We start from the raw sequence: 15,194 nt of genomic DNA, 5'->3' as shown, positions 1-15,194 counted from the left end.
AACCTCGGGGGCGTGCCCGGATCGGAAACCTCGGCGGCGGCGCGTGCGGGGCTCGGTCTCCTGCGGGAGGTCGGGGAAGGTGGAGCTGGGCCGGCTGGCTGGGCTTCGGCCCAGTTGGCCCGGTCCGGAGAAGAAGTTTTTTTTAAATAAAGACTTTCCACACAAACAAAAAATAAATAAAACAAAATAAACAAAAATACTATATAGGCATATAATATATCAAAATTTTCAGAAAAAGATTTCCTACAAGCTGAACATTTTTCTAGAGTCAAATAAAATCCACATAAATTCAAATAAAGCAAAGAGTGCTACTGCTCTAGTAAAATCAAGTAAAAATCATTTTAAAAATACCAAAATTGATTCAAATTTATTTCTCTCCAATTTTCTGATGTAGGGAATCGTGTTACCCTGTTTTCCATATATTTTATTTTTGGAGAAAAATAATTTGAATAAAATCCAAATAACTCCAAATTGAAAATAGTTTCAAAAGGACTTTGAATTTAATTCTTTTAAAACTTCCAACTCATATTTCATATATTTTGAAGAAGTCATATTATCTTCTCTCGTGAAAATCATTGAGTTGCTTAAATCTTCTGAATTGGAAAAAATATTTCCAAATGGAATTTAAATATTTTTCAAAACACCCTTTCATTTATTTAAATGGAAGAAGTCATGTCATCTTCTCTCTAGGGTTTTGTATTTGAAAAGAATTTGAATTCACGAAGATCATAAATGCAAAATGAAAGTTTGGGAAAGTCCTTTTATTCCCTCTCATTTAACTTTCAAAAAGTTCAAATTTCACTCACTTTCAGTCAATCAATCACACAACAATTAAACAAATAATCAAATCTATCTATTTATTATAACATTCCAAAATTTAGAATTTTGGGATGTTACAATCTGGCTGATCGTTTCTTTTGTGTTTCCTAATCACAAACAGTTAATCTGAGTGAACCGTATGTTGTATATCGCACCCACCTCCATCTGGCTGCCCGTTTCTTTTGTTGCTCCTCATCACAAACGGTTAATTGAACTGAACCGTATGCCCTACATCGCACACGTAATTAAAATCTGAACCATGTTTGATGCATCCTCCATCGCAAATGTTTTGCAACTTTTTTGATGGTTTTTTTACACCACCATTTGCGATTATGGCATCGCACACAATTTCGTCGAAGGTTCTCTGATCGTAGTGTCGCGTTAGCAGCATCCTGCAGTAGTGACTCCCCAAAGTAGACACATATATCTTCCTCCAATGGTGATTAAACCAAAACAATGGAGACGAAATATCTGATACCAATTGAAAGATCGAGAAGACAGGTCTAGAGGGGGGTGAATAGTCACTTAACAAGGCAAAGATGCAATTTTTAGTTTTCTTGACAATTAGGCAGACTTTATCACAATTTAAGTGGCAACCAATACATCCTACACATGCATATCTAGAGATTGAGCAGCGGAAAATGAACAACATGCAAGTGCAGGAAAGTAAAGCGAGGTAGAGATATGAAGACCAAACACAATGAAGACATGGTGATTTTTGGCATGGTTCCGATAGATGGTTCTATCGTACATCCATGTTGATGAAGACTTCAACCCACAGAGGGTAACGGTTGCGCGAGTCCATGGAGGGCTCCATCCACGAAGGGTCCACGAAGAAGCAACCTTATCTGTTCCATCATGGCTTACACCCACGAAGGACTAGCCTCACTCGGGGTAGATCTTCATGAAGTAGGCTATCTCCTTTCCCTTACAAACTCTTGGTTCAATTCCACATGATTTGGAGGCTCCCAAGTGACACCTAACCAATCTAGGAGACACCACTCTCCAAAAGGTAATAGATGTTGTTGTTGATGATGAACTCCTTGCTCTTGTGATTTAAAAGATAGTGTCCTCAACAGTCGATCACTCTCTCACGGATTTGACATGGTTGTGGGAGAAGGATTGGAGTGGAGTGCCTTGATCTCGACACAAGTGTAGGTGATTCTCTATTAGAAAATGGATATGAGAAGTGTAGTTTCGTCCTGATTGCTCTCTGTGAGGGTAGGTGGTGGGGGTGGGGTATATATAGCCATCACCAAATATCTAGTCGTTACAAACTTTATGCACAACTCGGTGATACCGGTTAAAAACTCGGTGATACCGGTTAAAAACTCGGTGATACCGACTAGTGTAAAAGATTCGAATGTAGGCATTTCAGTGAGATGGGATGGATCCACTTGGTGGCTCTGACATGTGATGAGCTAAGCACTTGCATCGTTTTGGTAATTCCGATAGATTTCACTCAGTAATTCTGAAATGAACACGATGGGGTACAAAAAGTTTGCCAGTGTACTTTGGTGGGACTGAATGCCATCTTGGTGGAGCCGAGTTTCTAGGGTTTAGGTTGTGGCACTGTGTGGTGTATCTCAGTGGGTCCGGGTGTATCTATTTCGGTGGGACCGATAATGACTTTAGGGTTTTGGACAGATTGGATTGTGAGAATGTGTCTGAGAGTTTTGGAGCAACATTTTCAAGCACTTGAGCAAATAACTTATGATCAAAACCTCATTCACTTAATAGTATTGGTCTTCCTATGAACTCAATGTGATCTTCATCACTCAACCAAAAATGCAGAGTCATGAAGTTTTTGCCAATGCTTGTCCTTTGTAGCTTGAGGGGTCCACAACTTCATCCATCTACAAGCCTAGGTCGAACTATTCCTGAAATATACTTGATGAAAAATGTTAGTGCAACAACATGTATGTTGACATGAATTACCAAAGCCACCAAGGGAGCAAATGTGTTTTCTGACCTGATGGCATCAATATCTCCGATGGCAAGTTCTACCACAGAGATGCTGGCTATGCATGTCGACCTGGTGTTCTTCTACCCTTCAGGAAAACCAGACACCATCTAAATGAGTTCTCTGGTAGGAACGATCCTAGGACTACACATGAATTGTTTAATTTCAGACACTTTAGCCTTAGAGCTACAATTGAGAGGGCATTTGAAGATCTGAAGAATAGATTTAAGATTCTAATCAAAAGTCATTCCTTCCAAATCCCAGGTTAAGCTTGCTCTTTCTTGTTGCATCCTTCATAACTAGATCCTACAATGGGGTTGTGATGTCCTTGTGCCGGAGGAGGAAGATGTGATGCTTGATGATGTTGTTGGCTCCGACCATGGTGTGGAGGCATTTGACAACAAAGTCTGGAAGAACAAAAGGATGGAGTCTCCGACAATGTGAGAAAATAAATGTCATACAAGGATGTGAAGAAGAAGAAGCAGCAGCAACAGAAGAGAAGAAGAAGAAGCAACAACAGAAGAGAAGAAGAAGCAGCAACAACAGAAGAGAAGAAGTAGCAACAACAGAAGCAACAACAACAACAACAACAACTGACAAGGATGGACTTCCATCTAGTTCGACATCGATGAACTTTTCCCTATCATTGTTAAACTGTCATTTGTTTTCTAGTTAGGATTGAGACGATGTTGGAAAATCGTGTGCGGTAAGGTCACCACTAATGGGAAGTGGTGATCACACATTATGACGTTCATGTAACGCCCACGATGCGGCTATATCTCCCACGTGTCGAAGCACGACTTAGAGGCATAACCGCATTGTAAGCAATGTCGCAAGTGAGGTAATCTTCACACAACCCATGTAATACATAAGGGAAAAGATACATAGTTGGCTTACAATCGCCACTTCACACAATACATGAATAAAGCATTACAACATCCAGATACAATCAAGGTCCGACTACGGAACCAAAATAAAAGAAGACTACCCCAAATGCTACGCAGATCCCCGATCGTCCCAACTAGGCTCCACTACTGATTAACTGGAAACAGAACAACAAAACGAACACGAACTTCATCGAGCTCCTCCTTGAGCTTGGTTGCGTCACCTGCACGATTCAACGGCACCTGCAAGCTGGTTTTGGAAGTATCTGTGAGTCACGGGGACTCAGCAATCTCACACCCTCGCGATCCAGACTATTTAAGCTTATAGGTAGGTAAAAGGTATGAGGTGGAGCTGCGGCAAGCGACTAGCATATATGGTGGCTAACATACGCAAAAGAGAGCGAGAAGAGAAGGCAAAGCACGATCGATGAACGATGATCAAGACGTGATCCTAGAACAACCTACGTCAAAACATAACTCCAACACCGTGTTCACTTCCCGGACTCCGCCGAGAAGAGACCATCACGGTTACACACACGGTTGATGTATCTTAATTAAGATAAACTTCAAGTTTTCTACAACCGGACATTAACAAATTCCCATCTACCCATAACCGCGGGAGCGGCTTTCGAAAGTTCAAATCCCTGCAGGGGTGTCCCAACTTAGCCCATCACAAGCTCTCAAGGTCAACGAAGGATATTCCTTCTCCCAAGACAATCCGATCAGACTCGGCATCCCGGTTACAAGACATCCTCGACAACGGTAAAACAAGTCTAGCAAAGCCGCCCGAATGTGCCGACAAATCCCGATAGGAGCTGCACATATCTCGTTCTCAGGGCACACTCAGATAGGTCAAGCTATGAGTAAAACCAGCCCTCGAGTTTCCCCGAGGTGGCCCCGCAGGCTCCCCGTTTTGGACCAACACTTAGAGAAGCACTGGCCCGGGGGGTTAAAATAAAGATGACCCTTGAGTCTGCAGAACCCAAGGGAAGGTGGTAGGTTGTTAGTGCAAATGGTAAAACCAAGGTTGGGCCTTGCTGGAGGAGTTTTATTCAAGGCGAACTGTCAAGGGGTTCCCATTATAACCCAACCGTGTAAGGAACGCAAAATCCGGGAACATAACACCGATATGACGGAAACTAGGGCGGCAAGAGTGGAACAAAACACCAGGCATAAGGCCGAGCCTTCCACCCTTTACCAACTATATAGATGCATTAATTAAATAAGAGATATTGTGATATCCCAACAAAATATCCATGTTCCAACAAGGAACAAACTCCAATCTTCACCTGCAACTAAAAATGCTATAAGAGGGGCTGAACAAAGCGCTAACATAGCCAAACAAAGGTTTGCTAGGACAAGGTGGGTTAGAGGCTTGGCTCAACAATATGGGAGGCATGACAAGCAAGTGGTAGGTATCGCGGCATAGGCATAGCAAAAAAGCGAGCAACTAGCAAGCAAAGATAGAAGTGATTTCAAGGGTATGGTCATCTTGCCTGAAATCCCACAAGGAAGAAGAACGAGTCCATGAAGAAGATAAACGGACGTAGTCGAACGAATCCTCACAACACGACGTTATCGAAACCAACCCAAAGAAGCAACACCGGAAAGAAGCAAACAGTCATGGTAAACAACCATCACATAATCATGTCATGATGCACAATCAAGTATGATGCATGTCCGGTTTAATGAAGCATGGCATGGCAAAGTGCACAAGCAACCCTACAAATTAAGTGGAGCTCAATATGCAACAAGTTGCATATTGACGAAACTACACGACAAGTTATTTAGTTTGATCTCGTTTATGTACCCAACAATATTAAATGTTGTTAAACATGGCAAGAGGGTGAAGAAAAGTAAAACTACCTATCTAGTCAAGTTTAAATGAGGCCGGAAGCAACGAACAACAATTTCGGTCAATCCCCATATGCATATTTTAGGTTTGGTACTGTTCTGCCCTAAACAATATTTAATAGTTGTTAAACATGCAAAGTGATGCCACCATGTTAAACTAAGCATTGTTCTACCCCATTTACATATAAAGTTTATTAAATTCCGAGTTACAGTTATTTAGTTATGAATTAAAGCATTTTAGCAAGGCATAGGAGCAAATTTAATCACACATCATTTTAAACATTTCAAACATGCATGAAAGTTGAATATTATTAAACTAGACAAAATTCTAAGCAACTTTCATATATAATTTATTTAGATCCGATGCACGGTTATTAAGTTATTATATGCATGAAGTTTAAGGACCTTTCTGTAAAACAACAGTTTTTTGGATAAAGCTAAATTCGTAGATCTGAGAAAAAAACATGAACGGGCCGAATCTGGCAGGCCCAACTGTGTACAGGAGGGGCACTGGATCTGGGTGCTCACATTGGGCTTGCAGGGGCGCGTGGAGCTGGGCCTCGCGGGCGAAGGGAGCTGGGCTTGCGCGGCTGAAGGGAGCTGGGCCTGTGCGGCACTGAAGGGGAGCAGCTGGGCCGGGGCGCGGTCAACGCACAGCGATACAAGGCGGTTCGGGGCGCTCGTCCTCTTCCTGGTTCGAAAGAAGCAGAGCAGCTCGACAGGGGCGCAGCGGGCATGGCGGCACGACGTCGGGACTCGACGGAGATGAAGCAGGCGAGGTGGGAGAGGGTTGTGGGGGTCGGGAACGGGCGCGGTAGCGGTAGTGCCGATCTCCTCCGGATCTGGCGCGACGACATCGGACGCTGACGAGGGCACCCGGCGGGGTGGTTGCTTCCTCGAGCATCATGAGAGAACTCCCGAGAGAGAGAAAACAGAGAGACATCGGGGCATGAGAGAGAGATTAGGGAAGGGGAACGGGATTGAGAGGGCGCGAGGGGACCCTAGCCTGATCCGGCGGCTCCGCTGCTGCTGCTGGACGAGGAGGAGGAGGCAGGAGCAGGGGGCCTCAATTGCTGCTGCTGCGGTGGCGCTCGACGGGGTCTGGTGGCTGCGCTGGTTTGGGGAACACGGAAACTGAGGAGGAGCGGTGTGGTGGGATTGGTTCGATGGGACAACGAGGAGGAGACCAGGGGATGTGCTGGTTGGTTCGCTAGTGATCCCGAGGGGAACCAGAGAGAGTGGCGGCGCAAGGAGGATCCCTAGAAAAATAGGGTTTGTCCAAAATGGACTAGGGATAGACTATATATATAGCGGGTAGGTTAGGCTATGGGCTACCTCGTCCCTCTGATCGTAATCGGGCGGTCGAAAAAATATGTTAGGAAGTCGAATTAACAAAACGAAGACGTTTTGTAGATGTTTGGGGATGATCCGGACACAACGGTGGCGATAGTCCGGGTCGGGTTGGGGACAACTTTAGGACGCGCGCGAGGGGACGATGCACTGTGCAAAGAGGGGTAGGCATGGGTCTAGGTGGACTGTGGCGAGGCTGAGAGGAGAGAAGAGAGAGAGAGAGGGCCCGACGGCAGATTCCGGAGACAGAAAACGTCCGGCGATAGACCGGCTATACTGCCGCTATAGTTATCCGTTGGGGCGTCAAACAGACTCCGAACGCGATGAAATTTGACAGGCGGTCTTCCTACACTAAAATAAGACCGCACGCCAACTTTCATCCCAATCCGAGAACATTTTCCGGCCACTTATAAAATAATATTTCGGACGTGCCGCAGGCGCGTGCAAGTGTGTCTGGGCTTAGAACGGACAACGGACGGAACTGGGAAAACCCCGGACGGATGCAAGTTTTGAAAACAAGATGATGCAATGCACATGATGACATGGCAAGATGCAACACGCAAGCAAATGACATGGCAAGAACAGCGAATAACTGGGAGACACCTGGCGCTTCGGTCTCGGGGCGTTACAACACTCCACCACTACGAGAGGATCTCGTCTCGAGATCTAGAATGACACCGGAGGGAAAAACAGAAGGGAAAGAGAAGAGGTAAAACTAAGTTGCTTCTTTGACAAACGAGTGAAACCAAAGAACCTTGAGATGTTGAACAGCTTGAAAGAAAGAATACAACAGAGATGAACGAAGTAGAAAACACTCCGTTAAGACAGAGGAAAAGAAAGAACCGATTCGGGTAGCACTCCGGTTGAAAAGTGATGCAAGACTTGATACGGCGAAAAGCACTTGAGCAGAGGACACGGCACTATGGTTAAAAGGATAAGCATGAACAGAACATGGTCCTGACAATCCGAGAAGATGGGTTGAAGAGAGCAACATCACAATGCCTCCGGAACAAAAGTAAGAATGGAATGGAATGAACGAAGGGAAACACGATCTTGAGAGGGCACGCTTACAACAAATTCTAGAACAGAGTTGTTGGAAAAACCAACAACAAAAAGAATAATCTTGATATGGTCTTATGGAATACATATCAAATTATGAGGTGACAACCTGCCACTCACGGGAAGAAGAATTGGATTGATATGAACAAGGAGACGAGAAGCTTAATTCACCGGGAGGATAAGTGAAGAACTTGGGTCATTTATAAGCACCATAATAGCAACAATCCTTAGGGAAGGCTTAATGTGAAATATAACCCAAGATAACTCCAATGACGAGATTGATGGATTTAAAATATCTCATTCTTGATAACTTGTGAATCATGAAACACGAAGGAAAATTATCAAAAATGACATAACACCACCTCAAAAGACAAGCGTGAAAGAATTGCACTCCGGATTGCAAGATGAAGAATGCTTGAGCTCCTCTGAAAAGAATGATGATAAACACTTCGAGAAGGAATTAAATCCTTGATGAACCATCATGTATAACCTTCATGAAGAACTCCGGTAAACAAAAGAATGATCAAACAAAAAGAAGGATGAAAAGAATAAGGTTGAAGCCTTGCAATGATTAGATGAAGCTTTGCGATGAGATAAAGTGGAGACTTGGAACTCCAGAAAAGAAAAGATAAAGCATCTCGAACTGAGAATGTGATATGATGAACCACTCCGGAAAAAGAAATTGAATAAACTCGATGAAACAAGAATAAGAATTACATTATGCTTATCCTTTACCAATTCAAATTGATGACAAGCAATGGAATTGGCATACTACTTATTCTCGTAGAAAGGATTAAGCGAGATATAGCGCAAACTTGAGAAGGTCTTCAAGAAACCAGTGGTAGGATTGAAAAGAACGAGTGACTTGATACGTAACGAAGGAAGAGATCTCTTGAACGAACCACCATAAGAATTGAAAATGAACGAAGTAAAGGGATGAATCACCGGGTAAGAATTGTGAAATGAACGAATATACTTGCGACAATCTAGATACATGAGAACGAAGGGATCATGAACTGATTAGAGATCACTTGAACGATGCACCGGTAAGATTGGAGAATGATAACTGACAGCTGAGAATGAATAAACCTGAATTGATGGACTCCGGATAACAAACTGAGAAGACTTTTGAATTGCTTCGGATGGGTGAAAATAATTCCCACAATCGAAAATAATTATGAGAGGATGGCAACAAGCTAGAATCACGAATCTAGAAGAGAATGGAGCAAGATTGATAGAAAATCTTCTTCGGTCTTCAGATGTCGAGAATGACAATGAGAAACACCACCATGAATTGTTGAGATACTCCAGAGTGAAGAATGGAAAGTTTGAGCCAACGATGAAAAGAAATTGAAAGATCTTGGAGAAATACATTTGACTGATGACAATTCCTTCTTATGTCAAACTTCGAAAGGTTTGAGAACAGCTCTAGTAAAAATTAGAAGAGTCAAGTAAGACCCTGGGAAAAAACCTGTGGGTTAGAGCCCACCGAAAAGATACACCGTTGAACGATTTTGAAGAGAGATTGCACCGGTTGATTTAAAAGGCTTGAATGAGATAACATCCTCGAAAGAGTTTGAACGAAAGCAGAGTGGAAACATGAATCTTCGAGATATCTTGAGCACTCCGAAACAATTGAATAGCGAGAAATGAATGAATATGAGGTGCACCGGCATAAGAAAAGCATTGGGCAAAAAGAAAAGACTATGCTCAATACCAAAGCTTGAATTGAATCCACCGGAGAAGAAAAAGAATGCAGAATATTGAACTTGTAGCTTCCTTAGCATCTTCATGAGAATCACCGAATAAGAACATTGACGAAAGAGAATGGAGAGAATTCACAAGAATAAAAGGATACTTGATTAAGACATCGGATTCCTTGAAGAAAACAAGGGAGGGAGGGAGGGACAACAAAGACACTTGGGATGGATGAAACAAACACCATTGAGAAAGCTGAGATTGAATCTTGTGGATGTTGAAAAGATCGGATCCGCTTGAAGAGGAGCACACCGGTTGATAAGGATTGATATGACAATCTCGATTATCATGAAGGATTGGTATTCACATCGGAGTATGAGAACACCGTTTAGGAAAGGTATGGAATCAACACTTGACATTGAAGCAACTCGAATACCACAACTCAAAACAAAAACAAGGATTGGCTTGCAGAATAAGCCGGAACAAACATATGATAGAGATTTCGTCCGAAGTTTTCGTGATGGGGCCTACACGGGCTCGATCGTACAACACCATCATGTACAAGGCAGTGCACATGACATACGAAGCGTCCCCGAGTCAGCATAGCCAAGGACTCTTTAAGACACAACGACACCACTATAAAACCAACCGTGGATAGGCGGACCACTAGACGTCGAACCCCAATTTCATATCATACATTTGTCGGAAAGATATCCTATGAGCTACTTGAATTCCCACTTATAAACTCCTGAAATTTTCCGGTTATGCAATCAGGTGTTGGGGATACAGGGGAAGCATAATATCTCACCCAAATCTAGCAAATCCTACATCCAGCTGTATCCATCCTTCAACATATAACCAAGAAACCTTCGGAAATCATTTACCTCAACCTTCGAAAAGCATCCGTTATACGAGTTATGGCAATACTCCCGAACTCCCGCCCCAGTACTGGGTGGCGTCGAGGTTATCTCACCAACAACTGCATAAAAGAGATTTTTGATGTCGGCGAAACTCATGTATTCCAGAACTACAAAGATAAAATTGTGACAACAACACCTCGGAGCTCAACTCCCCGGGACACTGCCACAACCCCTAAATGTCAGGAGGCACCAAGGACAATGTTCTCGTCACAAATCCATCGGAACGATTCCAAGATACCTGCGTGATCCTAAATTTTTTTAGTGAAATTTGAGAAGAGAAGAGTCAAAACTCTACGTCAGGATGCCTCACCAGAGCGACAAAGGGACTGAGGAGTAAAAAGAATCCTACTCTCCGATATATATATATATATATATATATATATAAAATCCTAAATGACTCAAAACATTTTCTAGACTCAACAACGCCAACGATTCGATCAAGCAGGGGCTCCTAAGGTCGAGGAAGGCTCTAATACCAACTTGTAACGCCCACGATGCGGCTATATCTCCCACGTGTCGAAGCACGACTTAGAGGCATAACTGCATTGTAAGCAATGTCGCAAGTGAGGTAATCTTCACACAACCCATGTAATACATAAGGGAAGAGATACATAGTTGGCTTACAATCACCACTTCACACAATACATGAATAAAGCATTACAACATCCAAATACAATCAAGGTCCGACTACGGAACCAAAATAAAAGAAGACTACCCCAAATGCTACACAGATCCCCGATCGTCCCAACTGGGCTCCACTACTGATCAACTAGAAACGGAACAACAAAACGAACACGAACTTCATCGAGCTCCTCCTTGAGCTTGGTTGCGTCACCAGCACGATTCAGCGGCACCTGCAAGCTGGTTTTGGAAGTATCTGTGAGTCACGGGGACTCAACAATCTCACACCCTCGCGATCAAGACTACTTAAGCTTATAGGTAGGTAAAAGGTATGAGGTGGAGCTGCGCAAGCGACTAGCATATATGGTGGCTAACATACGCAAAAGAGAGCGAGAAGAGAAGGCAAAGCACGATCGATGAACTATGATCAAGAAGTGATCCTAGAACAACCTACGTCAAAACATAGCTCCAACACCATGTTCACTTCCCGGACTCCGCCGAGAAGAGACCATCACGGTTACACACGCGGTTGATGTATTTTAATTAAGATAAACTTCAGGTTTTCTACAACCGGACATTAACAAATTCCCATCTGCCCATAACCGCGGGCACGGCTTTTGAAAGTTCAAATCCCTGCAGGGTGTCCCAACTTAGCCCATCACAAGCTCTCACGGTCAACGAAGGATATTCCTTCTCCCAAGATAATCTGATTAGACTCGGCATCCTGGTTACAAGACATCCTCGACAATGGTAAAACAAGTCCAGCAAAGCCGCCCGAATGTGCCGACAAATCCCAATAGGAGCTGCACATATCTCGTTCTCAGGGCACACTCAAATAGGTCAAGCTACGAGTAAAACCATCCCTCGAGTTTCCCCGAGGTGGCCCCGCAGGCTGCCCGTTTCGGACCAACACTTAGAGATGCACTGGCCCGGGGGGGTTAAAATAAAGATGACCCTTGAGTCTGCAGAACCCAAGGGAAGGTGGTAGGTTGTTAGTGCGAATGGTAAAACCAAGGTTGGGCCTTGCTGGAGGAGTTTTATTTAAGGCGAACTGTCAAGGGGTTCCCATTATAACTCAACCGTGTAAGGAACACAAAATCCGGGAACATAACACCGATATGATGGAAACTAGGGCGGCAAGAGTGGAACAAAACACCAGGCATAAGGCCGAGCCTTCCACCCTTTACCAAGTATATAGATGCATTAATTAAATAAGAGATATTGTGATATCCCAACAAAATATCCATGTTCCAACAAGGAACAAACTCCAATCTTCACCTGCAACTAACAACGCTATAAGAGGGGCTGAACAAAGCGGTAACATAGCCCAACAACGGTTTACTAGAACAAGGTGGGTTAGAGGCTTGGCTCAACAATACGGGAGGCATGATAAGCAAGTGGTAGGTATCGCGACATAGGCATAGCAAAAGAGCGAGCAACTAGCAAGCAAAGATAGAAGTGATTTCGAGGGTATGGTCATCTTGCCTGAAATCCCGCAAGGAAGAAGAACGAGTCCATGAAGAAGATAAATGGACGTAGTCATACGAATCCTCACAACACGACATTATCGGAACCAACCCGAAGAAGCAACACCGGAAAGAAGCAAACAATCATGGTAAAGAACCATCACATAATCATGTCATGATGCACAATCAAGTAGGATGCATGTCCGATTTAACGAAGCATGACATGGCAAAGTGCACAAGCAATCCCTACAAATTAAGTGGAGCTCAATATGCAACGAGTTGCATATTGACGAACACCACGACAAGTTATTTAGTTCGATCTCGTTTATGTACCCAACAATATTAAATGTTGTTAAACATGGCAAGAGGGTGAAGCAAAGTAAAACTACCTATCTAGTCAAGTTTAAATGAGGCCGGAAGCAATGAACAACAATTCCGGTAAATCCCCATATGCATATTTTAGGTTTGGTATTGTTCTGCCCTAAACAATATTTAATAGTTGTTAAACATGCAAAGTGATGCCACCATGTTGAACTAAGCATTTTTCTACCCCATTTACATATAAAGTTTATTAAATTCCGAGTTACGGTTATTTAGTTATGAATTAAAGCATTTTAGCAAGGCATAGGAGCAAATTTAATCAAACAGCATTTTAAACATTTCAAACATGCATAAAAGTCGAATATCATTAAACTAGACAAAATTCTAAGCAACTTTCATATATAATTTATTTAGATCCGATGCATGGTTATTAAGTTATTATATGCATGAAGTTTAGGGACCTTTCTGTAAAACAACATTTTTCTGGATAAAGCTAAATTCGTAGATCTGAGAAAAAAACATGAACGGGCTGAATCTAGCAGGCCCAACTGTGTACAGGAGGGGCACTGGATCTGGGTGCTCACATTGGGCCTGCAGGGGCGCGTGGAGCTGGGCCTCGCGGGCGAAGGGAGCTGGGTTTGTGCGGCTGAAGGGAGCTGGACCTGCGCGGCACTGAAGGGGAGCAGCTGGGCCGGGGCGCGGTCAACGCACAGCGATACAAGGCGGTTCGGGGCGCTCGTCCTCTTCCTGGTTCGAAAGAAGCAGAGCAGCTCGACAGGGGCGCAGCGGGCATGGCGGCACGGCGTCGGGACTCGACGGAGATGAAGTAGGCGAGGTGGGAGAGGGTTGTGGGGGTCGGGAACGGGCGTGGCGGCGCCGATCTCCTCCGGATCTGGCGCGACGGCATCAGACGCTGACGAGGGCACCCGGCGGGGTGGTTGCTTCCTCAAGCACCATGAGAGAACTCCTGAGAGAGAGAAAACAGAGAGACACCGGGGCATGAGAGAGAGATTAGGGAAGGGGAACGGGATGGAGAGGGCGCGAGGGGACCCTGGCCTGATCCGGCGGCTCCGCTGCTGCTGCTGGACGACGAGGAGGAGGCAGGAGCAGGGGGCCTCAGTTGCTGCTACTGCGGTGGCGCTCGGCGGGGTCTGGTGGCTGCGCTGGTTTGGGGAACGCGGAAACTGAGGAGGAGCGGTGTGGTGGGATTAGTTCGATGGGACAATGAGGAGGAGACCAGGGGATGCGCTGGTTGGTTCGCTAGTGATCCCCGAGGGGAACCAGAGAGAGTGGCGGTGCAAGGAGGATCCCTAGAAAAATAGGGTTTGTCCAAAATGGACTAGGGATAGACTATATATATATAGCGGGTAGGTTAGGCTAGGGGCTACCTCGTCTCTCCGATCGTAATCGGGCGGTTGAAAAAAATATGTTAGGAAGTCGAATTAACAAAACGGAGACGTTTTGTAGATGTTTGGGGATGATCTGGACACAACGGTGGCGACAGTCCGGGTCGGGTTCGGGACAATTTTCGGATGCGCACGAGGGGACGATGCACTGTGCAAAGAGGGGTAGGCATGGGTCTAGGTGGACTGTGGCGAGGCTGAGAGGAGAGAAGAGAGAGAGAGAGGGCCCGACGGCAGATTCCGGAGACCGAAAATGTCCGGCGATAGACCGGCTATACTGCCGCTATAGTTATCCGTTGGGGCGTCAAACAGACTCCGAACGCGATGAAATTTGACAGGCAGTCTTCCTACACTAAAATAAGACCGCACGCCAACTTTCATCCCAATCCGAGAACATTTTCCGGCCACTTATAAAATAATATTTCGGACGTGCCGCGGGCGCGTGCAAGTGTGTCTGGGCTCAGAATGGACAACAGACGGAACTGGGAAAAACCCGGACGGATGCAAGTTTTGAAAACAAGATGATGCAATGCACATGATGACATGGCAAGATGCAACACGCAAGCAAATGACATGGCAACAACAGCGAATAACTGGGAGACACCTGGCGCGTCGGTCTCGGGGCGTTACAGTTCACAGCCAAACAACATGTAATTTGTCTATCCAGTGCAACATAGGCAACCAGACGTTGGGTAAATATTGCTTCCCTGATGCAGCCAACTAGACACAAACAATCAAACTATATGTAGATGATAGTTTTTATTCTCAACCGGATTTAACTAGGTAAACGTTTGGGACCGGGGCACCGACCGAACGCCCGACCGATCACGCGCCAC

This window comes from Triticum aestivum, chromosome 2A (genome assembly GCF_018294505.1).
Source record: "Triticum aestivum cultivar Chinese Spring chromosome 2A, IWGSC CS RefSeq v2.1, whole genome shotgun sequence".
NCBI lineage: Eukaryota > Viridiplantae > Streptophyta > Magnoliopsida > Poales > Poaceae > Triticum > Triticum aestivum.
The sequence above is the reverse complement of the archived record's forward strand: the minus strand, read 5'-3'. Positions refer to the sequence as shown.